Source organism: Ceratotherium simum, chromosome 3, assembly GCF_057802395.1.
Source record: "Ceratotherium simum simum isolate JZ-2026a chromosome 3, ASM5780239v1, whole genome shotgun sequence".
Lineage (NCBI taxonomy): Eukaryota > Metazoa > Chordata > Mammalia > Perissodactyla > Rhinocerotidae > Ceratotherium > Ceratotherium simum.
Window position 1 is genome coordinate 18,418,837 of NC_141902.1, and position 27,713 is coordinate 18,446,549.

Genomic DNA, 27,713 nt, shown 5'->3' on the forward strand with positions numbered 1-27,713 from the left:
TTTGTACACTTTAAAAAGAGATTGTTCTTGGCAAATGTCATGAAATGAACTCGATCTCACGGCAAAGGAATGGCCAATTTATAAATCCCTTTTAAAAATAAACGAAGAAGTGTTTCTTTCCATCTGTTCTAAGTGGTTCTGCACCTGAAGTCCGGATCTGAGTCTGAAGCCTGCCAACATTTACGTGCTGATTAATCCTATAAAATACGATAGAGTCATTCCACTACAACACCTGGAATAATTGCATAGTTGCTGGCAAAAGAGAGCAGAAGGTACTGTTAAATCTGCCAGTCATGGGGTAGTTAATAGTTCCCCAGAAATTGCACTAAATAATAGAGTCCTGACCTTTTTCTTTATTCACGACCCATTTTCTTTGTGTTCTTCTTCCTTTGATTTGTTGTTTGTTGCTACATTTAACAACAACAAAAAGAAGAAGCAAGCCACCCACACCAAAATCCTCCCTTCATCCATTAAAATTAAGCATTAATAATAACAGAGGCTGAGAGAACAGTGAAGCTGCTGAATCCTAAAGCACATCAGTAAACTGCAGGATGGGGTTTTTTCACCAGCAAGCTAGGTCTGCTGGCTTCCTGATGTTGGACTGGGCCCAAGCGGTGGTGCACCCTAGCCTGGGAACAATTCATTATGGTAAATTATGCTAAATTGTTATTCTAGAGCACCTTTTGATTTTTTTAATGTTTTATTAATAGTGCCTCCATCCTCATATTGATTCTGAGAGCCAAGAAAAAAAGAAAGAACACAGATGTTTTAGTTTCCCATTTTACTGATAGAAAACTTAGACATGAAACAGTGGTAACACTTTTCTATAGTTAATTCTGGTTGAATATCCAGATAACCACCTATGGAAAAAAAATGGCTTATAGAAGTAAGTGGCATAATGGAAAGTATATGGGTTTTAGAATAACAAACCTTGAGTAAGTTACCTAAGCATGTTTATCCTCAATTTCTCATCTATAAAGCATTGATAATGATGTGTATATATTTGTACTCAACATACATTAGTCTTCTCACTATATAGTTTGCTCAGTTGTTACATCTTTTAAATTTGTAAACTAGTTGTTGTGCAATATGTGTTATGTATAAAGTGCTAATAATTTATTAACACCTATGCAACAGTACTTGCCTTTTAATAAATACAACTTTTTAAAAAATTATTAAAGGGAATAATTGGACCATTTATATAGATGAGAGATGCCTGAAATCATTTTTAGAAAAAGAAGGTTGTAAATAAATAAAATAAATCATTTAGAATAAGTGGAGATAAAAATTTCAATAGACTACAATTTTCTGAGTTCTTTAAAAATAACATTATGTTTTTTATGATTACAAAAGAATATATATTAATTGTGTAAAGCTTGGAAAACATAGAAGAGCACAAAGGAATTGCCATTGTACATGATTGATTGAAGACACCCTTTTTCTTGAAAATAAATTGCTCAACATGTCAGTAAACACATTTTAAAAGGCATAAAACCTCAAGGACACACCAAAGGGAAAAGATATGACAGCAGACAGATGTCAATAAAATTCTGGAAGATGAGACACAGATAGATTGGTGCTAAATAACCTAGAAGAGTGAGAAGGTAGAAATCTAGTTACATACATGGGGGAAAAGGAAGAGGATTAAAAAAATGCCTAACAGTTTTGAGCTCCCAGGTTCAGGATTACAGGCAGATAAAATGTTCAATAGTCTGGGGCAGGGTAGGGCTGAAAATGGGAAGCTTGCTTTAAAATGTATATAATGAATACTTAGGTCCTCAGGTTCCCTCATCCCAGCAGAAGACACCTTTTATGGAAAGGTTGAACCAAAGAGATTCTGGATCCAAGGTATAGTTGATGCATGCGGTAGATTAAGTGAAAATCTGTACTGGGGTTGGGGGGACTCCTACTTTTCAGGTTACATGTGGAAGGACTTCCCTAGAGTAACATTCTTGGCATCTTTCCCTATCTGAGGAGAGAATTACCTGATTATTGAATTATAACTATTGATCAGTGTTTCATGACTGGGTGGGTCTAATTCATCAATCTTTTTTCTTCTTTCTCAGTGTGAGGCAGTGATCCTGGGTAAGTCAGTCAGCTCTGTAAGCCTGAAAGTTCCCTCAGGTATGCTGACCATGGTCTATACAAGGGCATGGAATTTGAGCAAGCTCATTTGGGCCTCACATCTAAGTCATCTTCTTCTAACCAAATGAGCGAGAAAGATGATATTTGGACTTCCAGATGCTTTAAAGCCTGGACAGGGTTTTAAGGCAACAAAGGTGTTGTTAATTGACTCCTTAGATATCAAACAGTTTGCATCTTGAGGAAAAAGATTCGTAATCCTCTTTGTCCACTTCTGGCAGAATATTGGCCACTGGCATAATATACTTCAAGCAGAAGATGGGTCAAACCTCCCGAGTAATTGACCAAAGATAAAGCACTGCAGATGTCGGCATTTGGGAATCCTCCAATGAAACGGCCAGGTTCCCGGATGTTCAACTATGGTAATGCCCACTGGACAAGAAGCCTGTCCAGGCAAAAAGAGTTTCCAATCATCATTTTAGTGCCTCACTCTTAAATATAAATTCATAGTCAGGGACTTTTGAGGAAAGGCTCTAATATAAAAGACAAAGACAAGAATAAAAAAGAATAAAAGAAAGAATTTCAGAAAAAACGGAAATAATACGTGTATCAGAAGAAAACATCACACTTCATATCTAATATCCTCAAAGAGAAAATAAATTATTCCATGAAATAAGACTAGGATACTACAAAAAGGTAATATTCAGGAATAAGGCAAAGGTCTTCAAAGTTGAAAATATGAGAGTGTGTTAGTTTTCTATTGCTGCTGTAACAAATTACCACAAATTTAGTGGCTGAAAACAACACAAATTTATGATCTTCCAGTTCTGAAAGTCTGATGTCTCTGTGGGCTAAAATCGAGGTATCGGCAGGGCAAAATTCCTTTCTGGAGGCTTCAGTGGAGAATTTCTTTTCTTGACTTTTCCAGCTTCTAGCTGCTGACTGCACTTCTTGGCTTGTGGCTCTCTTCCATCTTCAAGTCCAGCGATGGCTGGACTTTATCACATTGCATCACTCTGACTCTAATTCCCTCTTCCAGGTTTAAAGGCCCCCTTTGATTACATTGAGCTCACCCAGATAATCCAGGATAATCTCCCTATCTTAAAGTCAGCTAATTAACAACCTTAAGTCCATTTGCAAATTTAATTCCTTGCCATGCAACATAACGCATTCACAGGTTCAGGGGTTAGAATGTGGATATCTTTTTGGGGGGAGGAGTATTATTCTGCCTACCACAGATAGCAAAAATTAAACAATCTAATTGAAGGACTGAAGATTAAATGGTAGTATAGCCCAGTGAGTAGAGCAAAAAGACAAAGAAATGGGAAATAAGAGAGAAAAAAAGTCAAGACGTCTGAGAACCAAATCCAATTAATAGAAATTCTAGAAAGAAAATACAGAAAAAAGATAAGATGAAATTATTTAAAAATAAACAAAAATAATATAACAAAATTTCCCAGAACAAAAAGATTTGAATTTCTGCTTAACAGAAATTACAGAAAGACAATACAGAAGGAATTTAGAGGAAGAAATTATCAGAGGAATAATACAAGAAAACTCCCCCAAACTTCCCCAAAGTCTTGAATTTCCAGATAGAAAGAGTCCACTCAGAATATATCAAACATTTCAAAATACTAAGGATAAAAAAATAATGTGAAAAGTTTCCAGAGAGAAAGAAAAAGTCACATACAAATTGACCTTCTCTAATGACCCTGACATTCTCTACAACAATATTGAAAGCACAAAAAAAAGTAAGTAATATTTTCCAAATTCTAAGAAAAAATAAATCTATTCTTGAATTCTGATCCTGGACAAATTGTTAATTAAGTGGAAGAGTTAAAAAAAAATTCTTTACCTTCTATGCACCCTCTCTCGGAAAACAACTTAAGAATATGACAATGTGACAATGAAACAAGAAAGGAAGAAACAAAGTACTCAGTACGAGAGTATGGTACAGAAAACTTTCAAATAAATGGTGAAGATAAGTTCCATACTGACTACTGTGAAGCACATCTAGGTTACAACCAGTCTGAATGGAGTGAAAGGACAGAGAGCTTCAGTAGGTACATCTCCAAAAAAGTTTGAAAACATAAAAAGGAAGAAAGATGTATTACCTAATGTATTCTATTTTAATGAGAAGAATTTGATACTTCTGTCAAAAAATTTGGGCACAAATTAGGATCAATACTTTGAAAAATAAGCAAATAAAACAATAAGGCAATTAATAACTCAAGTAAAAACAAAAATCTGTAAAGAAAGCAGACATAAAGCAAGTATACCATGTAAATCAGTTTTAAATAGTATTTATATAATAGTGAAAACTAAATACTAATTTAACTAAATTATTGTTATATCATTATTTGGGGAAGATGAGGAATATATGTAGGTGTATGGCTTAAAGCTGTTGTCTTCATTTTTCATAATAGGGAGTAAAGGAAAATGTCAAAAACAGATATTTCAAGAATTTTCAGTATAAACTTATTTTGGAATGAAGGTAAAGAAACAGTTAAAAGAGTTAAAATAATCAGGAGTTAAGAGTGTTGGGGCAAATTACAACTTGGGTTTTTAAAGTATGTGCAAGTAATACTTTTCAAAAATAAAAATTAAATTAATTTCCTTTTTATCGATTTCATCTCATAACTCTCTTATTCACTATGCTGCAGCCACACATTCTTTCTCCCTGTTCCTCGAAAATGATACTTTCTCATCCAAGGGCTTTTACACATATTATGCTATTTTTTAGGAACATATGCCTTCAAAAATTTCCAAGTCTCCCTTCTTAATATTCATCTCTCAGCTCAAGCATCGCCTCCTTAGGGAGGTGTGGTGGAGTAAAGATGGTTGAAATTTTTGATATTCCTCTTGTCAAGAAGAAGAACCTATTTCTCCTTCCCTTAAATCTGAGCTGGGCTGTGACTACTTGATTGATAGACTATGTCAGTAGTGATGATATGCTAGATCCAGGCCTAGCCTTTTAGAATACTGGTGGTTTCTATCTTGGTCTTTTAAAGCCCTTAAATGCCACGTAAAGAGTCTGACTACCCTGAAGCCACCATGCTGTGGGAAGCCCAAGCTCAACAAATAGTGGTATGTAAGTACTGGCTTGCTTGAACTCAACTTCCTGCAGGGGCAATGGAGGGCTGTCTCTTCAGGCAGAGGCTAGGAAATTTCCCAATACTGAATCTGCTTCTTTCCATGTGGTACCTCTTTTGTGGACCCTCATTACAGCCCTGTCCCCCTAAATCCTCTCACATCCTCCTAGATAGCACTCTCTCCATTTCTGTATTTCCTGACCAACCTGGCCTCTCTAATTCTCTCTGTCTTGCAGGAGAGTCTAGGTCTTTATATATTTTCTTTCCAAGCATTGTTTCTGGCAAAATCTTTAAGCACTTTTCCTTTAAGAGCTTAGACCCAAGCTCTTAAAGTGCTCTTAAAAGAGTTCTTTAAAGAGCTCTTAAAGCTCTTAAAATCAAATTTGGGACTTGATTTTCAAATAATTAATTTTCAAACAAAGTTCTTCAAAGATTCTGACCATTAGAAGTTTAAAGGATCATCTTTGCTAAGAATTTTATAAAAATTAGAAATTCAAAATCTGAACTTTTATTTTTCATTCTTGCCACTATGGACAACGAAAGCCTCTGACTCGGTAAGCTAAGGAGAAGGTTATAGGGTAATGGTATCTACAAAACATATTCCACCATATTATCATGCTGCAGAACCGGAATATGAACACTGACAGAGTGACGTCAAAGGCTCCGTATAACCACTATGTTATATGTATCTCAAGAATTTATCCTTGTTTAAACAAACCCACTTTGTCTCTCAATCAGGAAAAAGGAGGGGGAAAATCCTTAGTTATAGGCTTCCTCCAGTGTGTGTATGTGTGTGTGTGTGTGTGTGTGTTTGGGAGAGAGAAAGGCACATTAAACCTAGTTACGTGATAGTGATATTATGAGAAAAACAGGTTCTTATGCAAAGCTGATGACTAACATTAGCTCTCTCTAAGAAGATTGGACTTGAAAATGGATCTTAATCTACCCTTTCTTCTCTGGAGGCATGGATAAAAGATTTTCCCTAGGTATGAATGCTGTGGAATCAATCAGATTTAAACTATTTGAATTCAAAAGGAAGATAAATTGACACCACATTCTAGGGTGGTATTTCAGTTCAGTTGTTAGAGTTCTAAATGACTCTAAATTTGTTAGTCACTGTTGGAAGCTTCATGATTCTTCCTATTTCTCAAGAGTGTCATGCTGTGTAGGAACCATGTTAACTTGCTGACTCATACCCTAAAGGCCCAAAAGAGTTAATAACAGCTTCTGGAGGTGTGTGTCTTATTTATTAAATACGCTCTTATCAGAACATTCACTGTAAAGTGCAATGCAGGGCCACTAAGACCAACATTTTCCCAAATGTTGAGGCAGATAGCAGGGATTCACCACTCTTTACTTCTCAGATGACTGCTTATTTCTCTCTGACTCTCATCACTTCTTCTATAGACTTCATTCAAACTTTCAGATGAGTTTTTGAAAGTAAAAGTGAAATGAACATAGCAATTTTATTGTTAATAGGTGTTAACCATAGATATGGAATGAGGTAGAGAAAGAAAGGAGAGAATTGGAAGATGTGGGTTTCCCACAGGGTGAATCCAAGAGTGTGATATCACAGGCTTTGGAAATTGTGAAATGAAGAAAGTGTCTGGAAGTTACAGGGACATGTAATGTGGCATTATGGATATTGAGTATTCTGATGTTATAAACAAGTACACTGAATTTGGTTGTTCACCTTTCTAAGCATTGTATCTTCAAGAATCTGATGGCTGGGGCAAAGGTTCAAGATCAGGGCTGTAGGGATAAAGGATATTCCTCATTTGGGAGAGTTAGGGTTTCTTGCTGATTCCATTTACTCCTTGAGGCAAAAATGTACACCAAACACCCATTATCTAGAATCTATACAAAGGAAAAAATTTTTAACTGGAATCTTACTTAACAAAGTCAGACAAGAGCCATTTCACTAAGCTGTAGGACAATAGGTTCTTCAGAGGAGGATATTGTTTAGCTCTCTTTGCTTCATAACATCTGTCACAGTGCCGTGCATGCAGCGGCTGATAATAATGTCAGTACCGGTGAGTTGAATTAATTAGTTAACCATCAGAGAAAGAAGAACTTGTATTCAATATAATTATAGAGTCAAGTAGGAAAAATTTTTTAAGATTGGTAAATCTTGGGAACATCAATAATAACTTATTTAACTGAAATAATCAATTTATCTGAGTATTCTGATTTTCAATTATTTTGAATAAATGGAGGTTTACTGGGAAAAAAAATTTTATTTCCTGGGACCATTTTAGGTAATAGTTGGCTATGGATTTGTATACTGTCCTTCAAATGTTCATTCATTTATTCAGTCAATATATATTTATGTAGAATTTAATATCTGTTGAGCCTTGGAAAAACATATATGAAAGAGAAACACTCTTTGCTGTTCCAGAAGCTTCTGATATGGGGATGCGGGGGTGGGGGTGTGGATGTGCACATAAGTTAGCTGATACTTAATAACTTGGATACTTAATAACTTTAGACATATTAAAGAAAAAAGTATGTACATATAGGAGCCCCTAGAAAGGAACATGATATAGTCATAGAAGGTTTTGCAGGGGAGCAGGCATTAATGCTGTGAGAAAACGAAGAAGACTTCACCATTTCTCCAGAAATGGGTGAATGGTTATCTTCTTATATTACAGGAGGAGGTTTTGTGGGAGTAAGAAAATAAAATATTTTTCCGTGATTTGATGAGCCAGAGGGACATTAAGAGGAAGAGGCCCTGTAAGCTAGTGTTTTTCAGATATTTTTGACCACAGGCCACAGCAGGAAAATATATTTTACATTGTGATACTGTGCATGCAGATACAAATATCAAACTGAGACTAAAGTCTCACGAAACAGTACTTACTGTTTGGGGGAAAAACTTATCCCTATTCATGATGTTTTCTTCACATACAAAGGCTAGCATAACAATACTAGCCTCTTTCTGTCCCTTCACTCATTTCTCTTTTTTTTTTAAAGAATTTCTTTTTTTTGAGGAAGATTGGCCCTGAGCTAACATCTGTTGCCAATCTTCTTCCTTTTTTCTATCCAAAGCCCTAGTGCATAGTTGTATGTCCTAGTTGTACGTCCTTCTAGTTCTTCTATGTGGGACGCCACCTCAGCATAGCTTGATGAGCAGTGTGTAGGTCCGCGCCCAGGATCCGAACTGGCAAACCCTGGGCCTCCAAAGTGGAGTGAGCGAACTTAACTGCTACACCACCGGGCCGGCCCCCACTCATTTCTCACCAGTGAGAAAAGAATGAATTCTAATTAGTGTGTCTGGGAGCAGACTGGCATGCTAGCTCAGTCTCTTTCTCCTGCCCTTCTCTTAGGGCGTCCATTCTTGATTCAATCTCCATGTTGTAAAGGAAGGCCTGTGATTCTGGGAGGTAAGATCAATTCAGTGAAATATTAGGACCTGGTGCATTGGCTGAAAACATTGAGAGATTGACAAAGACTGGCATTTAGGGAGCAAAATAGTGCCTTGAGATTAAAACTTCTGCTAGGGCCTTGATCAGGAGGCTTTAGGATTGTGTGATACCCTAACAATGGAGTTTTTAATTTGGCTGATAGGCCATGGAAACCATGGTAAGCAAGTACAACTAAGGTAAAAATGTGATTATAGGAAAAAGAGTGTGTAAACATGCCTTTTAGACATTTGGAGGCAGAACAAGCCTTACCTATTTTACTATGTTTTTCTGCAAAATCTGTGGGCTAGGACTTTCAACTGCAACTAAGTTCCTTGTTTTAGAGTGCACTAGTATGTGGACTTCTAGCTTTGACTTCTTTGTGCCAGGCCTCAGGCAGCATAGAGAAGCTGCCCTTAATCTCATTCTTTTATATGACGTATTTGGAGCAAAGGGAGGAAACTGGAAGGGACAACTTTAAATTCATGTGGTTTGTCCAAAGTTTCAGGAACTATCCCTTACTACAAGGTCTCAAGTTGGTTTTGAATGGTTAAAGATATAAGGTCTGACCATGGTGTTAGAATTCAGAGACCAAAATTGTGGATTGGACCATAGTAGCATGGTAGAATTTAATAAAAAAATAAACCACAAGGAGAATCGGAGTATTTTTAGAAACAATAAAAAGCCATCTTCTTGGGATAAAGCAAAGAAACAGCTCATTGAAGTTGTTGTGAACCTAAAGGCAATTAAAGAGGCTTAGCATGGAACACAATCTCTAGGGACCATAAAAGACAAACTGCAGTGGTTTCCCAATTGTGCTTCAGCCTTACTGTCAGAATAGGAATAGCAGAAGTATAACAAGCTAGAAGAGAGGCATTTATGTAAGGAAAAGATTGAGATCTTTGGCTGGACAGAGATGAAGAAAATGAGATATTGAAGGCCAGTACTGACTGTAGGTAGGCAACTATGTCCAACTGCCTTTAAGCAGAGCATTATCAAAAAGGGATATATATTTTAGTAGCTATTAGTTGTTACTAAATCAGAAATGGTGACAAGGTCCAGAGATACCCAACAGAAGAAGACTGGCAAGATTTTAGAGAGCAGACTGAAATAGACTCTACCAAAGGGAGCCAAACTCCAGGAAACTATAAGAAATTCACTTGATATCACAGAGAGTCTGTAGTGAGAGAAATTGGGGTACTACTACACCTGCCAGTTATACTAAATGTTACAAAAATCTGAACAGAATTGAGAGGAGAAAGCCAGAAAAATGTGCACTGTTATTGGAAATTCAAAGTAAGGGTGGATGGCATGGCCAGTGGGTAATTTTGACAAACTCAGAACCTACTGATTTCATTTTTCTCATTATAGAAGATCCCTCAATACAAAATTTTAGTAACACGTTAGAATAAAAATAGGTCTAGGCCACAAAGCAAAGAAAAAAAATAGAAGAAAGGAAATTTGTCTCTTAATTTCAACACACAGTTCCAGTCTTTATGAATTCAGGAAGGAAAGGATCAAAGTGTTTTAAACTATTGGAAACTCGCCTGAGTTTCCCGAAGGGAATTGTACGATGGGACATAAGAGGCATGTGCAACTACTGCAGATGAAGAAGAAAGAAAAGTTATTCAAAACTGGGAACGTTCAAAAGCTAAGGAAAGACAGCATCACAGGGAGCCTGTGACATGGGTACTGATCCGCCCCAGAATATTAGGGGTCTAAGTTTTTAAAACCTTAACAGCACCAGCAGTTCAAGAATCTTCCGACGAGGTGTTTGTCCAACTGAAACTAGTGTGAGGATGAGGGGCAAAACTTCTCTTTGAAACAGATTTCATAACCTAATGCAAAGTTTCTCAACCTTGTCACTATTGACACCTTGGGCCAAATAATTGTCTGTTGTGGGGGCTGTCCTGTGCATTGTAGGTGGTTTAACAGCATCCCTGCCCAGCATGCCTTAGATGCCATTAGCATACTCCCGTCCCCGCAAAATTACATGGATTTTTAAAGTTGCAGACAATGAAATTTGCCATAGATGACTGGCATCCTAGCTAAGGAGAAACCAAGATTTTCTTCATCTATCTGCCCTCCCTCAGATACCACTGAGTCTCTGCCCTGGCTTTTGGAAACACTTAAGTCCTTTGTCTGTGAATATAATTTTGCCTAGAAGAACTGCTTGGGATGGGATTATTTTCTATTCCAAATTTCATTGAAGATGGGGCCAGTGCTGTTATAGTTTTGTATGTCTTAGTAATCTCTTGGAATCTTGAAAAGTGAGGCTCCTCAGAGATGACCTTCTATGCTGACCTAAGAAAGTCCAAAATGGAGCAATGATTGCTTTTGGGGAGTGGTCTCTTGAAAATGGAAGTTGGTCTTGTCCTGGTAGTGTGCTACTGATCTCCTCCCCTGGGGTTAGTCCATTTCTAGTCTATCACTGGCTTAACAGTTACCCCAGTGGTTTAGAGAATGAAAAGCTGAGCAGAGTTGAGTGGGGGAACATTTGTTCTTCTTTCCTCATGTTTCCTTCAATGTGGAGGGACCTCTATTAATGCAATACTCTTGACGTCTCTTAATTCACTTCCTCCTGGTGCTGGTGCACTGAATCCAGCGTGGTGATTTGACAGAGGGATGCGCAATCCCTGCTCTGCCCCTTCCTCTCTCCCTTTTCCCCGGAGTGAGGTATGGAAGCTCGCTTTGGGATATGCTCCTTTGTGCTCTCAGTTTGACAGCGGTAGACTCCCACGTGGTGGAAGGCCTGAGAGTGTTTGGCACCGCATATTTCACTCTGAGCTTTGGTCAAAATGCTGATAGTTATCTCTGTCCTACACCTCATTTGTCTTTTAAGTGGTTTGGAATTCAGGACAGGAGAAAAAGTTTACAATTTAGCCTCTTCAAACTACCAAAGATCCTCTTTCCCATTAGCGAAGGAATAAAGGGGGTAGGCATAGAAAACTCCATCCTACTACCCAAATCTAAGCTATCCTTGAACCTTTTGCTCCTGGCTCCTTCCCACAGGTAATCGGCAGTTTTCTGGGAGTGGGATCTGGGGTGGCCAATGCTGTCCCACTATCATGGCTGGCCGGAGGGGAAGTTAACTTATTCTGACAAGAGGTGGAAAAATTTTCTTTTAAATTAGCTGAGGAGAGGTTAGCCTTTTTTTTCCAAATCAATTTTTATTAAGGGGGAAATCCTTAAAGACATAAATAAGTTAAAATAGATTTCTGATCCTAATGAAAAAGAAACTAATGTTTAGCCAAAATTTAATTTGGCTGACACAGGTCCCTTTTTCTCACTTCCCCCCTTTGCTTGTAAGGAAATGGACTCTACAGAAAACAACTCAAGCTTCCAGTCTTTTAGATTTAGATTAGTACTGTTTCTTGGGCTAGTGGGGTTTAAATCCTTATATAACTTGCTTCTCTGTCTTCTATAAGTGAGGAAAGTACAGTTATGGAGACATATACAGTACTTTATTCAAGGGGAATGGTTTCCAATACCCTGTCAGTACAGGCACGATTCCTACCAAAGATAAAGCTCCTACCTTCATGCTAGGCTGTCTTCCTTCCATAGAAAGGCTGCACATGTCTCCATGGTGCCAGGTCTCTGGGCTGTGTGTCCTGGAACAGCGGGCTACTTCAGTTTCTCATCTCTCTTTCCCCATTTAAGCCCAAACCAGCCCAAATCAGAGCCTTAGGATAATGAGCAAACACCCAATTATGTCATCCATGACGGAGATTCTGCTGTTTAGAACACGAAGGAAGTGCTTTGGCTCTGATCCTTTCCCTCTGGGTATTGTTCTCATTTCTTAGAGGATTGGAAAATCACTTCCCTATAAGAGTTATTTCAGAGGTTTTCTGGCTCACCATGCAGTGCTTCTTTCATCGTATCATATTGTCTAGTAAAATCTGAGAATCCCTCTTTGTGTATTTCCACTGCTAAGTGACATGCACAGAAGTGTTCAATGCAGTAGATCCCATTAATACACTGGTGTCAGGATATAAGCCAGCACTGCTTTAGAGATGTTCACTAACAGTTGAGTGAGTAAACTGTGAGTATCACGGGTATACAAAGCAGAGGTTTAGGAGGAGGTCTCATCTGTGCTAACTTTGCCATTAGCCAATTGGTGACTTTAGGCAGTCACTAAACAGATTTGTTTCAGTTTCCCAATAGGTTAAAAAAAAAAAAATCTACCTGAATATGTGATGCTAGGGGGGTAATACCATAGATGTAAAAGTATTTGAAAAGTTGAAAGGTTTTTAGGAATATTGGGTATCTGAACTGTAGTATAGTGGTAGCCGTGGAAGACTAAGGCCCTTGATGATGAGAGTTTGGTGAACGTGCTTTTGGTGAGTCCTCCATTGTATTGAGTGTAGCACTGGGCAGAAAGCAGGCTCTCTAAAATATCTCTTGGTATGATTATCACGTTACAAATAGCTAAAGGATCCAGCTTTCCACAGGATCCAGTATACCTTTCTAAACATGAAGGAGTGGCCTTTGGATAAACCTTTTGTGTTAATGTTGGTAGTGAGTAAAACAGTCAAAACCATGCATTTATTTTGCTCGGTCTTTGATTCTGCACAACTGGACACTGCTTTAACTTTCCTTTCTTGCAAGAAAGGGAGCCATGGCTCATAATAGGCCTTTCCCTAGACCAGTGCTTCTCAAATTTATTAAAATTCTGATTCAGTAGGTCAGGGTTTGGGCCCCAAATTCTGCATTTCTAACAAGCTCCCAGGCAATGCTGATTTGTTGGTCTGCAGACCCCATTTTGAGTGGGAAGGCAAGACTATCAGAGGAGATAGGCAGGGAAGTCAGCTGGGCTTTCTAAGAAGGACCTTAAGGAAGAAAGAACAAGAGAAAAACTAGTCTTGCAATCAAAACGTACACTGAAATTGATGGAAGTTCCAGTAGGGAATAACAGTGCTGTGTTTTATAGCTTAACACCTGTAGCTTGAGGAATGTTATGGCTATCTAGAAAACTCCCTGAAATTCATGGAAAAACATATCCACTGACCAGATTTGAAGAATTCTTTGTAAATCTTGGCAGTCGAAAAGAGTTGAACAAATATGATGCCCATTTTCTTGCCCACTGAGGTCAATTAGTTGGTAAATAGGAAGAGTTTCCTCTCAATATCATTGTCAATGTCATTGTCAATGTCTTCATCACGAAAATATCTCTTTGGAGCATGTCGGTAGTGATTGATTGATCCTGTCCAAAGTCTACCATATAGTTTGTATCAGATAGGCCACATTGTGACATCAGCCTTGTCTAAGTAGAAAACAATATTCAATCCATTAGAGACAATTTCTATCTTCTATGCATGCAACTAGTACAAGAATGAAGAATCAAATAAAGTATTTATTTATAAAAGTATTTATTTATCTCCTCTTGGATGGTAGGTAGGAGGAAGCAAATAGAATCAGAACAGCCATTAGCTTTTAGCATTTTCTTTGTTCCTTTTATATTTTTCAGGATCGTAATCAATGATGAATCTGATGTGATGACCATCAAGAACGAGATAAAATAAAGTGCCCCCACTATCGAGGGCCCCCTTTTTATAATGAAAATGATCACAACAGGATCTCATTAAATTGGGTCAATTGAGATTGGGTGAATACGAATGAATATAACATATAAATTATAGCATATTTTAAAAATATATTACTTTCATATATCTACGATAACTAGAATGAAGCTCAAAGACAGCATTTTGAAGAATAAATAAGAATACAATTAACTAATCATTTAATATTGTAAATAGCTTCCTCTAAAATGTTTGAGGGTGTCAGAAAATTGTTCTTTAAAGTCATTTTATTGCTTCTTTTCACCATTACCATGCATGCAAACATTTTGTTTAGAAATAAATTAAACCAAACTAAAAAATAAATTCTAGTCCTTCTATATATGCCGTACGATGGAGCTGGAAAAAATGAAGTTTCACTGACTTTACAGTTTGCTTTTCTGTTTGGCTAAAGTTTTTTCAGGCCATAGGTTTTACTTTGACCAAGTCAAGACACCTTTTTTAGGTTATATTTTGACCAAGTCAAGAGACCTTTTTCGGGTGGCATAAGAATACGCGTAGTTCACTTTCCTTCCATTTAATGCTAGTAAATTTCTGTTGCTTTCCTAGTTTTCCAGTGTTGTTTAGAAGCCGGCAGTTGTATTCTACCAGATGCTTGCATTCCGAGGTTCTTGTCTATAGGTGGAGCCGCCTATCTGGGGTTTGATGAAAACTCTTTCACTGATGATTCTATTTTCACATTTTTTTTAATAATCTCCCAATTAACTGCTTCAATATGTTTATGAAATTTCTAACCTGATAATACCAACAGGCGTAACATTTGGTGGAGATATTTTGATGTGAGCAGAGCTGGTAGTGGTAATACAGCAATAATTGCCGGCTCATTTACGGACTATTTAGGTCGTGCAGTGAGCCAGATGAGAACAGCTAATGAGCACAGCTTCTTGCTGTAATTAGTCGAACAGTGGTGGCTCACAGATGATTTACAGTTTGCAAAAAAATCTGTGTATTTACTGAAGTGCTTATGTATTCTGTAAAGTTGTGACAAAGTAACAACTTGGGGATGTTGTGCTTTCTGCTCCCACATATTCTTCAGAGAGATTAAACAATAATGCTAACAGCACCCACAGCTTTGGCGGAGAGTGGCACAAGTGATAGGCGGCTTCAGGTTTCCTCTTTGCTTGTTTCTCACCCAGTATTTCTTTCGCATTCCCACAGTTTCTTTCACATGCCTCTTTAACAGTGTGGTAGGTACAACGAAGCATCTCCACAGCTTTTCCCTCCTGTCTGCCGTAAAGTGAGATTGTTGGGAGTTGTCTTATGGCTTTCCTTTTGGTAGTCAGATTTTTAAAACCCAAAGCAGCTGGAATAAATAGTGCAGAATGTAGTGGCCAGTCTTTAAAATGTGGAATCTCCCTTTCTGGAGCAGACTGAGGCCAGAAAGCTATACCATAGCAAACAGAACGTGGACCAATTATTGCAGATTTGGGGGGGGGGGGGTCTCACTTTGGAAAATATTCTGTAAAAAAAAAATTGGTCTGAGGCTGCCATTAGTTTTGGAATTATGCCAGAGGCATGACTTTAAATCCCTGTGAATGATTAGCTTTCAAGGAAAGACAGGTCTGCCATGTCTGTTGGAAAATTTTTTGTAGGTAAAAGAGTATAATTGTTAGATTTTTTTTTTTCTTAATTTCTCTTCTTGCAACCAGGCTAATTTCTTTTTATTCTAATCTTGGTACAAATAACTTGTTAACGTCTCAGGTCAAACTTAAGTAGTGCTACACTGCTTGCTAAGCACACCCTGATCACTGTGGCAGCCAGGACTGGCTGTCTTGTAGAGAAATCCCAATGAAGGCAGAGGTGTTTTCTTTTGGAATCAGTCTGATGGGCGTTCTAAAAACAAAGAAAAGAAAGAAGGAAGGAAAAAAGGAACCTTGATCTACTGAAGCATTTAGTTAATCAAAGAAAGCAATTAGCGGGGATGAAAATCCCTTGAGCTATCTTTGAATTTTTTTTTAAGGTGAATTTTTCAGTTACTTGCCACAAAAATGTTGCTAAAGGATACAGTTCCAAAAAGTTGTTCATGACTCCTTTTGTTCATAAGTCCAAAACAACTCTATACAAATGACAGTCCACACCATCTCTTAGTGATGAACAGAGTTGATATATTTTGCCCTGACTTAGATTTGTATTGGAATGAAAAGTGTGTAAGCAGAGGGATTATGAACTTATTTGAAACTGGTAAATACCATTTAAAAGAAAGCACATGGAACCAGGAAGTATCTAAGGAGGTAGTAATAAATGTTTATTGTCAATATTAAGCAAAATTGAGTCAGAAACTCAGAATGGTGGCTGATAGGCCTCTGTTTCTCCAAGGTAAGTGAGACTTTCTCACTAACATTCAAACCAAGAAAGTCAGAGTTTTGTTGTTATTATTGCTCTGCTACTCTTACACAGTTTTGTTGTCTTGATGTCCTTCCTACCTGGTCGCTTGCCTTAATTTCTATTAGTGAATCAACAATGAAAAAATCCATCCTTAAGCCATACTCTGCCAGAGAGCAGAGACTATGGTCTCTTTAATGAGTATTAACTGATAACCAATCCAGGGCAAGTTCATTTTGGAAACTTTGTAAGACATAGAATGTTATGTGTAGTCAAAAAGTCAAAGGGCTATTAACACTTTCTGTTAATGAGAAACTGTCAAGTACTCTTTTTAATGAAGTGTGCTTATTTTGATGGCCTAATGGCACCTACTTATTTACTAATTTACAAAGGCAATGTTCTGTCACCCCCCTCACCCCCACCCCGGCCCAAGGAAGAAGGAAGCACTAAGACATTGAGATTAAGAGAGATCTGGACCACCTTCTTAAAGAAACATGGCATTGCAGGCAGCCCTCTAAACCCCAAGCAATGGAAATGATGTGCTCTGAGCAGGAAAACCTTCACTTTCTTCATCTGTAAAATGCAGATAATACTAGCTACTGTGGGAAATTAGGGAAGATTGAGTACCTAGCATAGTGCCTGGTATATAGTAGACATTCAATAAAAGATAGCCGTGATTCTCATTAATAAGAATTATTATAATAGATGTAACTTGCTAGAAAAACTAGTCACTCTCAAAAAGTTGTACTTTTATGACAATGATGTTCATTTAAGAATTATTAAATATTCTTCTTTGAAAAAGTTTCCTTAACAAAATGGATGTGGACATAGTCTACACCATCAGAAAGGTACGTTAATGGGTGGCCTTTCGTTGGTGGCCTCTATGTAAGGAGAAATGTGATTTACACCTGAGAAACTTTCTACAACTCGTAACAATAATGGTGAAAACATCTAAGCAAATTTTCTACTACACTAACCTCTCAGCACATTTTTTCCCTTCATTTTTGCTAGTCTTTTCTGAGATTTTGCTTAGAAGTAAGTGTTAAACTTAACACTAATGCTTTTAAAAGAAAAGTGTGCAGTAGTTAACTTCCAACTATTTATCATCTATATATGCTTGTCCATTAGGCTTTTCTTACTTACTGCATATTACCCTATTTATTTGCATTGTTACACAGAAAACATAGTATCAAGATTCTATTGCTCCCATTAATAATTATTGAATAGGCCTGGCAAAAAATTTGATAGGAGAGGGAATTTTTCCTTTTAATCATGATAATTATTAAACACAAACTTGGTTATGAATCTTCAAGGCGACTTACCAAAATTAAACTTAATATGTGAGCATCTTTGACCAAATACCCTTAGACATTCTCAATTGCTGTGTAAGACAAAATTATTTTTCTCTGCATGGGTCTTCTGAGAATCTGAGAGGCCACTGTGTAATCATCTCAAGTATGGCCTCTTGAGGAAATGGCACACACACACACAAAACACAGTAAACACAGTTTGTGGTCTGAGAAAATTAAACATATAGGATATAAAACTGTAGCAAGTTCATTAAAAATGAAAAAAATTATGAATCTTTACATATCTAGGATTTTTTTATCTCAAGCAACTAATTTTTAAATGCTTGTCAGTGACCATAGAATAATTTATATGAGAGATAATAAATAAGAAAAATAGGGACCATAAAATGTACGAAAAATACTTATCCGCAATTAAGTGAGGTACCATTTTGTACTTGTAAGATTGACAAAAACTATAGGAGATGAGTATGAATTGAGGTAAGTGTGTAGAAATGAATACTTTCATACTTATTTTTGCAGCATCATTAAGACATATTGATGTACAATAAACTGCACATATTTAAAGTATACCATTTAATGAGTTCTAACATACCTGTCATACCTGCGAAGCCATTGTCATATCAAAATAATGAACATGTCCATCACTCCGAGAGGTTCCTTGTGCCCCTTTGTAGTTGATCTGTGCCTCCTCCTGTCTGTCTTGCCAGGCAGTTACTGGTCTACTTTTTGTCACTGTAGATTAGGTAACATTTTATAGAATTTTATATAAAGATAATTATAGAGTGTGTACTCACTTATTGTCTCCTTTCTATCATTCAGCTTAATTATTTTAAGATTCATCCATGTTGTGTGTATCAACAGTTCATTCATTGTTATTGCTGAGTGGTATTCTGTTGTATGGCTCTACCGCAATTTGTTTCCCATTTGATGGTGGACATTTGAAGGTGAAGGTGAGCTATATAAAGCTGTTTTTTTGAGGGTGAGCTATATAAAGCTGTTCTGAATGTTGGTGTACGAGTCTTTATATGGACATATGTTTTAATTTTTTGGGTAAATACATTGGAGTGGAGTGCATAGGTCATACTGTAGGTGTATGTTTAACTTTTTAAGACACTGCCAAACAGTTTTCCAAAGTGGAACTGTTTTCAGCAGTCGGTGAGAGTTCCAGTTGTTCCACATCCGTGCTGACACTTGGTATGATCATTTTGGGTTTTTCTTTTCTGTTGTCTTTAATGTTAGCTATTATAATAAGTACGTAGAAGTATCTCACTATGGTTTTGTTTTATATAAATTCTCCAACTGTGTTTTCTTTGTCAAAATTCTTTTGGCTGTTCTAGGTCCTTTGCATTTCCACATAGATTTTAGAATCAGCTTGATAATTTTTACCAAAATGCCTGCAGGGATTTTTGTTAGGAGTGGATTAAATCTGTAGATCAATTTGGGAAGAATTGACACCTTAGCAATTGTGAGTCTTCTGAGCCAAGAACACAGCATCTCTCTCCATGTATTTAGGTCTTTAATTTCTCTAATCAGTGTTTTCTACTTTTCAGTATATAGGTCTTGTACATCGTTAGTCCAATATATCTCTAATTATTTCTTTTTTTTTTTTTTGGTGGCATTATAAATGGTATTTTTTTTAGATTAATTTTAATTTCCAATTGTTCGTTGCTAGTATATAGAAATATAATTAATTTTTGCTTATTGATCTTGCATCCTGAAATCCTTCTAAACTCACTTATTAGTTGTCTTTTTTGAAGATTTCTTAGGATTTTCTACGTAGACAGTCATGTCATCTGCAAATAAATATGATTTTATTTCTACCTTGACAATCTACATGTTTTCATTTATTTATTTTGTCATACCTCATTGCACTGTTTAGGACCTCCAGGACCATGCGGAATAGGAGTCATTGAAGCAGAAATTTCTGTCTCATTCCTGATCTTGGGGAGAAAACAGTCAGTTTTTCACTATAAAATATCATATTAGCTGTAACTTTTAATGTATATGCTCTTTATCAAGTGGAGGAAGTTTCCTTCTATTCCTGGTTTGCTGAGAGTTTTTGTCATGAATGGACATTGGATTTTGTCAACTGCTTTTTTCTGCTTCTATTGAGAAGATCATTTGTTGTTTCTTTTTTTATCTGTTAATTTAATTAATTGCATTGATTGATTTTGAATGTTAAACCTATCTTGCATTTCTGAAATAAATAACATTTAGTCACAATGTATTATTCATTTTTACATTGTTGGATTCGATTTGCTAATAGTTTAAGGATTTTTGCATCTATGTTCATAAGGGATATTGATCTGTAATTTTCTTTTCTTATAATGTCTTTATGTGGTTTTCAAATCAGGGTGATGCTGCCTTCTAGAATGAGTTGGGAAATAGTCCCTCTTTTAATTTTTCTTTAAGAGTTCATGTAAAATTGCTGTTATTTCTTACTTAAATATTTTGTAGAATTCATTAGTGAAGCCATCTAAGCTTGGACTTTTCTTTGCGAGAAGATTTTAAATTACAAATTAATGTAATTAATAGATACAGAAGTTTTCAGTTATTTCTTGATTGGGCTTTGGTAGTTTGTGTCTTTAAAGAAATTTGTCCTTTTTATCTAAGTTGTTGCATATTCCAATAGTTCAATAATACTAATACCCTTTTAATGCCATAGGATGTGTAGTAATGTTACCTCTTTCATTTTTTTTATTGCGGTAACATTGGTTTATAACATTATATAAATTTCAGGTGTGCATCATAATATTTCGATTTCTGTGTCTACTACATCATGTTCACTACCTGAAGACTAAATACCATCCATCGCTGTACACATGTTCCCAGTCACCACTTTCACTGTCTTTCATTCTTGATATTGGTAATATGGGTCTTTTTTCTGGATACGTCTGGCTAGAGGATTACCAGTTTTACTGATCTTTTCAAAGAAATAGCATTCATTTCTCTGTTGTTTTTCTATTTTCTAGTTTATTTTTTTTCCAGCCCAATCTTTTTTATTTCCCTTCTTCTGTTTGCTTTAGGTTTCATTTTAATCATTTACATATTAAAATAGATGCAAAATGTGCCCATTTTCTTAGTCTTCTTTGTGCTTGCTTTTTATTTTCCTCATTTTTTAATATGGAAGCTTAAGATATTTATTTGAGACCCTTCTTTTCTTTTTTTTTTCCAATTTAGATGTTTAGTGCTACAAATTTTCATCTAAGCATAGCCATTAGCTGAATCCCATAAGTTTTGATATGCTGTGTTTTCATTTTCATTTAGTTCAAAAATTTTAACTTCCCTTGTGATATCATTTTTGACTCATAGTTTACTAAGAAGTTTGTGTTTAATTTCCAGCTATTTGGGGATTTTCCAGAGATCTTTCTGTTGATGATTTCTAAGCTCATTTAGTGTGGTCAGAGAACATACTTTATATGGTTTGAATCTTTTAAAATTAATTTAAAAAAAATTGTGGCCCAGAATATGCTCTTTTTTTGTAAATCTTCCATGAATAGAATGTATATTCTTCTATTGTTGCATGAGATGTTCTATAAATGTCAATTAGGTCAAGATAATTGATAGTGTCATGAGTCTTCTAAACCTTAATGATTTTCTGTCTACTTGTTCTATCAATTGTTGAGAGAGGAGTATTGAAATCTGACCATCATGTGGGTTGGCCTTTTTTCCCCTGATAGAACCTGAAAGGTTCTATCATTTTCTGTTTCATGTAGTTTGAAGCCCTGTTATCAGGTACATAAAACTTTAGGATTTTTATGTCTTCTTGATTAATTGACCCCTTTATCATTATGAAATGACTCTCTTTATCATCTTTATCTTGCCAATATGCCTTACTCTGAAATCTATTTTGTCTTATATTAATAATGCCACTTCAGCTTTTTTTTGACTTGTGTTAGTATTGTATATCATTTTCCATCCTTTTATTTTTAACCCTTTGTGTCTTTATATTAAAGTGTGATAGTGTCATTCTTGTAAGCAGTATATGGTTGGGTCTTGCTTTTTGCATCCAATCTGGCAACTTGTATCTTTTAATTGGAGCATTTGAACCATTTACATTTAATATTATTCTTGATGTTATTAGGTTTAAGTCTATCATCTTGCTATTTGTTTTCTGTCTTATCTTTCCTTTGTTGGTTTTTCCATCTTTTTCTGCCTTCTTTTGGATTAGTTAATTATTTTTTATGATTTCATTTTATCTCCTTTATTGAGTTATTTATTTTGCTCTTTTAGTGGTTGATTTAGCTTTTTTCAAAAATATATATGCGTCTTTAACTTGTCACCTATTAAAAGTGAGATTCTGTAGTTATCAGATTGACAAACATTGAAAAGGAAGAATATGAACTTATGTAAATATGAGGAAATAAATACCCTCTTACACTTCTGGTAAGAGTATGAACTGATACTATCTTTCTGGGGCGCAATTTGGCGGTAGTATCAAAAACCCTAAGATAATCCATTTGACATGAGAGTTCTACTTCTAGGAAATTAAGGAAAAAAATTGGATGGGTGCACAAAGGTGTATGTATAATATTAATATTTATCAATGGTAACATCAATGATATTTACCACAGCATTGCTTGTAATAGCAAAATAATGGAAATGCTCTGAATATTTAGCACCATAGGACTGGTTAAAATAAATTATGCTACAGCCATGTTTTAGAATATCATACTGTCATTAAAATGATGTTATAGATCTCTAATTTTGCCATAGAATTATGCTCACTGCGTATATATATGTATATACATATGTACATATATATAAAGAAATATATTCAATTTACAGAATAATGTGTAATATGTGATCTCAATTTTTGATTGGAAAAAACCACATGCATGTGTGTATTTATTCAAAAGGGAAGAACGTGAGAGTGTAACAGTGCCTATCGCTAGGTGATGGAATTTTATCAATTTTACTTTAATATTCTTTCTTTTTTAATGTAATTAACATTGAATTGCTTAGGTAATTTGTTTTAATTAAAGGTAAATTTTAATAGTGGCAGCAACTACTTTAAGCTTAATTTTCCTATTTTTTAGTTATTTCACTAGAATAATTGAGGTGATACTATTGACTACTTGCCTCATAAAAATATTTGAAAGATTTTTTTAAGTGTCAGGGTCTACATCTAGTTCCATATTGATTTAGGATGTTTTACATTATGTTACATGATTAAATCTTTTAATAGAATTGATAAGCATTCTAAAATGACAAAGAGGAAGTTTGCAAGAAAGTGAGGGCAATGTAGCATCACATAGTTAACATTATTATCAAATCCCACTTGTCTCAGTTATGTAAAATGAAATTATCTTCTTACAAAAAATAGTGGGAGAAATTCAAGCCTTTGGCTTCATTTAGTTCAAGTACATAACCCAGTCTTCTGAAGTTGCTTCATTGTGAAAGGGTGTAATTTTCTGAGGCATTCTCTGATTTTGCTCATGTTAGAAATATCTTCAAGAAGCCTTTTCCAGGAAGTTTCACAGTTCTGTTTTGAACTTTGGATCAAAGTATCATTGCCTAAAGGAGGTAAAATTTAGAAAACAAAATAAACTGAATTATGTTGGAGCTAACGTTTTAATTCAGTTTCATACTTTTCTCCTTCAGTGTTTGGGGCATACAGCTTCTCTCTCAAGGGGATTTATTTTCTGATTTGCTTTCTTGCATTTATTCTCATGAGAAACACCTGCAACATTTCATGAAAATCATTGCCCTCATATATTTAAAAGATTTTTTCTCCTCTAAATAACTGGATTCATTTATTTTATTTACTTATTTATTTATTTATTTGGTGAGGAAGATCAGCCCTGTGCTAACATCTGCCAATCCTCCTCTTTTTTTGCTGAGGAAGACTAGCCCTGGGCTAACATCTGTGCCCATCTTCCTCCACTTTATATGGGATGCCGCCACAGCATGGCTTGCCAAGTGGTGCATCAGTGCTCGCCTGGGATCCGAACCAGCGAACCCCAGGCCGCCACAGCGGAGCGCGCGCTCTTAACCACTTGCGCCACCGGGGCCGGCTCCTGGCTTCCTTTATTAAGTACAAGTTAGAACAACCAATCTGAGACTTTGGTTTACACACCAATTACGGCTTTCCATCAGTGATTTCCCATTGTAGGTTTGTATTATTGTTAGAATACCATAACTTTTGTAAGGAAATAAGGATTTTTTTTCTTTGCTTTTTTCCTTGTTTTTTGTCAAGGAAACAACTTGTCTTCAAGTGTAAATTTTGACCTAAATTGGAAGAGATAAACATGTAATATGCTACAGTTTGTCAAATGCTTTAAACAGTTATTACATGGAATAAATCATAGGTAGCACCAGGAGAAGGTAAGAAAATATGACAGAAATGTACAAGATAGTTTGCCATTAGAGGAATTTGGCTTTAGAGAAATTTATTTAATATACGATAAAACTTGATGAACTAGCATTTGCCCCTAAAGTCTGTCAAACTAGTGTTCTAATAACTTGCCCAGTTCATGCAGTGGCTATACTGATTGATATTGAAAATAAGGAAAGGATGAAACTATGAAGCTGGTTCTTGGGTTCAGCAGATACAGGATAATCCCAATTACAAATTTGCAAAAACTGAGGGAGAAAAGGTATCTAACCCAGCTCATTTTGTCATTTAATGAATATTTATTGCATGCCTCCTATCTGCCAAGCCCTCTGCCAAGCACAGGGGAACTCAGTGCGCAGGACAGACATGGCTCCTGTGGTTAGGAACCTTAATTACTGGACTGTAAACAGCTTCTGTTTCAGAGTATTTTGGGTGCTTTTTAATTTTTGTGCTCCTTTGTGTTTTCAAAAATTATCATTCCTGAACATATGATTTCAGAGGAAAAAAATGAACAAACGTTATACTTTAAAAAGTGGCCCCAGGATAAACAAAATCTATCCAATCAAGTCCTTGTTCCCTGAGGCCTATGCTCTTGCTCCTAGTCTGCTTGCTTGCTCCGGCCTGCCACCCTGAGTTTGCTCCTCTCATTTAACTGTTCAGATATGGTTTCACTTTTTTGCTTCCTCAATGGTTGATCCACGGTGACATACTTCCTGCCTCAAGATTTTGCATGTCCCAGCTTTGTAACCCTTTGGTCATGACTTTTTTCTTATTTTAATTTGTTTATCTCTGACACTTCATTTTGGCGTCATTCCTTAAACTGCCCACTATAGAACACCTGAGAGCTCCATCCCAACAACATTTAATGTGCTTTTGTAATTACGTGCTTCATTCTACTCTTGAAGATTAGAAAGAGAGGATTCTAACTGCCTTATTCTCTATCTAGTATCTCGTAGAATATCTGAATGAAGAGAAGGACAGTTATATTCTGTATTGACTTTCATTCTCTTAATCAGTAAATATTTGAGAGCTAACATTTATGGTGTGATTACTATGTGCTAGGAACCATGGTGAGTATTGTTATGTGAATTATTTCAACTAAAATTTATAGGTATTCTATGAAGAAAGTTATATTAGTTTCCTAGGGCTGTATAAAAGTACTACAGACTGAATGGCTTAAAACAATAGGATTTTATTCTCATAGTTGAGGCCAAAAATACAAAATCAAGATGTTGGCATGGTTAGTTCTTTCTTGGGGCTTAAAGGAAGAATCTGTTCCATGCCTCTCTCTTAGCTTCTGATGGTTGCCAGCAATCCATGATGTTCCTTGGCTTGCAACTTCATAATTCCAGTTCCTGCCTCTGTCATCACATGGCCGTCTTCCCTCATGTCTGTGTCTTCACATGGTGTTCTCCTCTTCTTATAAGGACACTAGTCATTTTGGATTAAGGGCCTGCCCTAATTCAGCATGATCTCATCTGAATTAATTACATCTGCAACAGCAGTATTTCCAAATAATGTCCCATTCTGAGGTTTTGAGAAGGACATGAATCTTTAGGGGGTATTATTCAACCCGGTATTAAGTATTATTATTATTCCCATTTTGTTTTTTTGTTTTGGTTACTATTGTTGTTGTTGTTGTTGTTTTTACGGAAGATTAGCCCTGAGCTAACATCTGTTGCCAATCTTCCTCCTTTTTCCCCCCTTTTTTCCTCCCCAAAACCCCAGTAGACAGTTGTGTGTCATAGTTGTACATCCTTCTCGTTGCTCTATGTGGGATGCCTCCTCAGCACAGCTTGATGAGCAGTGTGTGGGTCCACGCCCAGGATCCGAACCGGCGAACCCAGGGCCACTGAAGCGGAGCACGCGAACTTAACCACTACGCCACTGGGCCAGCTCCTATTATTCTCCTTTTAACAGATGAGGAAACAAAGGCTCAGAGCAGTTAAATCATTTACCTAAGGTTACATGTGTTATGGAGAGTCAGGACTCAAACTCAGATCTGTCTGTTGACAAAGTTCATTCTCTTTAACACTAAGATGAGAAGTATGAGAAACCTTTCCATCTCTCAGTGTATTAATAGTCCAATTGGGGAGCTATCTAAATAATAGCAAAAAAGAGAAATCTTTGAAGAGACTATACAAGATAGGCTACCAAGTACCCTACTAATTATCTTTCTAAACAAAATAGCACACAGCTATAACAGAGTTCTATTTTTCCTTTAAAAAAATGATGTAGGGAAAAATCCAAAAATAAAAGTACAAACATGATTATTTCACCTATAGATGGCATTACTTTTTGCTTCCTTCAGTACAAGTTAAAATCACAGTCTTCTGCTAAATTCTCTGTCTCTCACTGTTTATCATATCGCTCTTTATATAGAATCTGCATCTTAAATTCACCTGTGTCAAGGCCAAGATTTTTTTTTTAGCCCAGAATCTTCCCTTTCCTTCAAATAGAATTAAGTAGTATCTATAAATAATTCGTCTCTGTCTCTGGAAACTCAGTCTCATGTTTTGGGGCCTATGGGAGCAGTTGGGCATGCTAAAGGCATAAGGTTACTATTACCACCTTTTGGGAGCTGAAGAGGACAGGGGTAGCCATTAACTATGCTTCTGGGTCTTAGGCCTAAAGAAGAGCAAACATTAATTGGGTCAAAGCTGAGGCTTAGTTGGACCAGACTGGGGCTGGCAGGTTTGGGGGAACCATCATAATTCACAGTACTGGGGTGCAAAGAAACAGTGAGACTGACTACAAAGTTAACTTGATGATTTTCTGAACTACACTTCTTAGTATCCTTAAATGTTCTCAAACAGCTGATTTAGATCAGTGATGAAATTTAGGACAAGAATAAGCTAAGTTGGTCTACCTGTGTAGGGTGTGTGGCACGGGGGGTACACAGAAGGACACAGAGATTAAGTGGTTCAGCTAACATTAAGTGGAGACTATTGTACTGCGAAGCCCATTCACTTAATTACTTTTCTGTATATTCTCCCAGGAAAATAGTATGAGCTATAAATAATGTTTATATATTTCTTTAGTGGAGGAGAGAAGTAACATTTATTAGACACCTAAAATGTGTAAGGCATTCTTTTACGTGTTTTACATATGTTATCTCATTTAACCCTCACCACATCTTTCTTTGTTCCTCAGAATAATGCTGCCAGGAGATATTATTATTATCCTAGTACCACAGGTAGGAAGAACGAGATTTAGGGAAGCTAAGGGCTTCTCCAAAGCCACTAGGCTAAGAAGCTCCATGAGGAGAGGGACCATGTCTGGAGGTTATTGTGGATTGTTTGCTTTGTTTGTGTTTTTATTTTTGTTTTTTAATTTTTTGTTTATTGCAGTAACATTGGTTTCTAACATTGTATAAATTTCAGGTGTACATCATTATACTTCTATTTCTGCATAGATTACATCATGTTCACCACCCAAATACTAATTACAACCCATCACCACACACATGTGCCAAATTATCCCTTTCACCCTCCTCCCATACACTGCTGGTGGGAGTGCAAACTGGTGCAGCCACTGTGGAAAACAGTATGGAGATTCCTCAGAAAATTAAGGATAGAACTACTGTATGATCC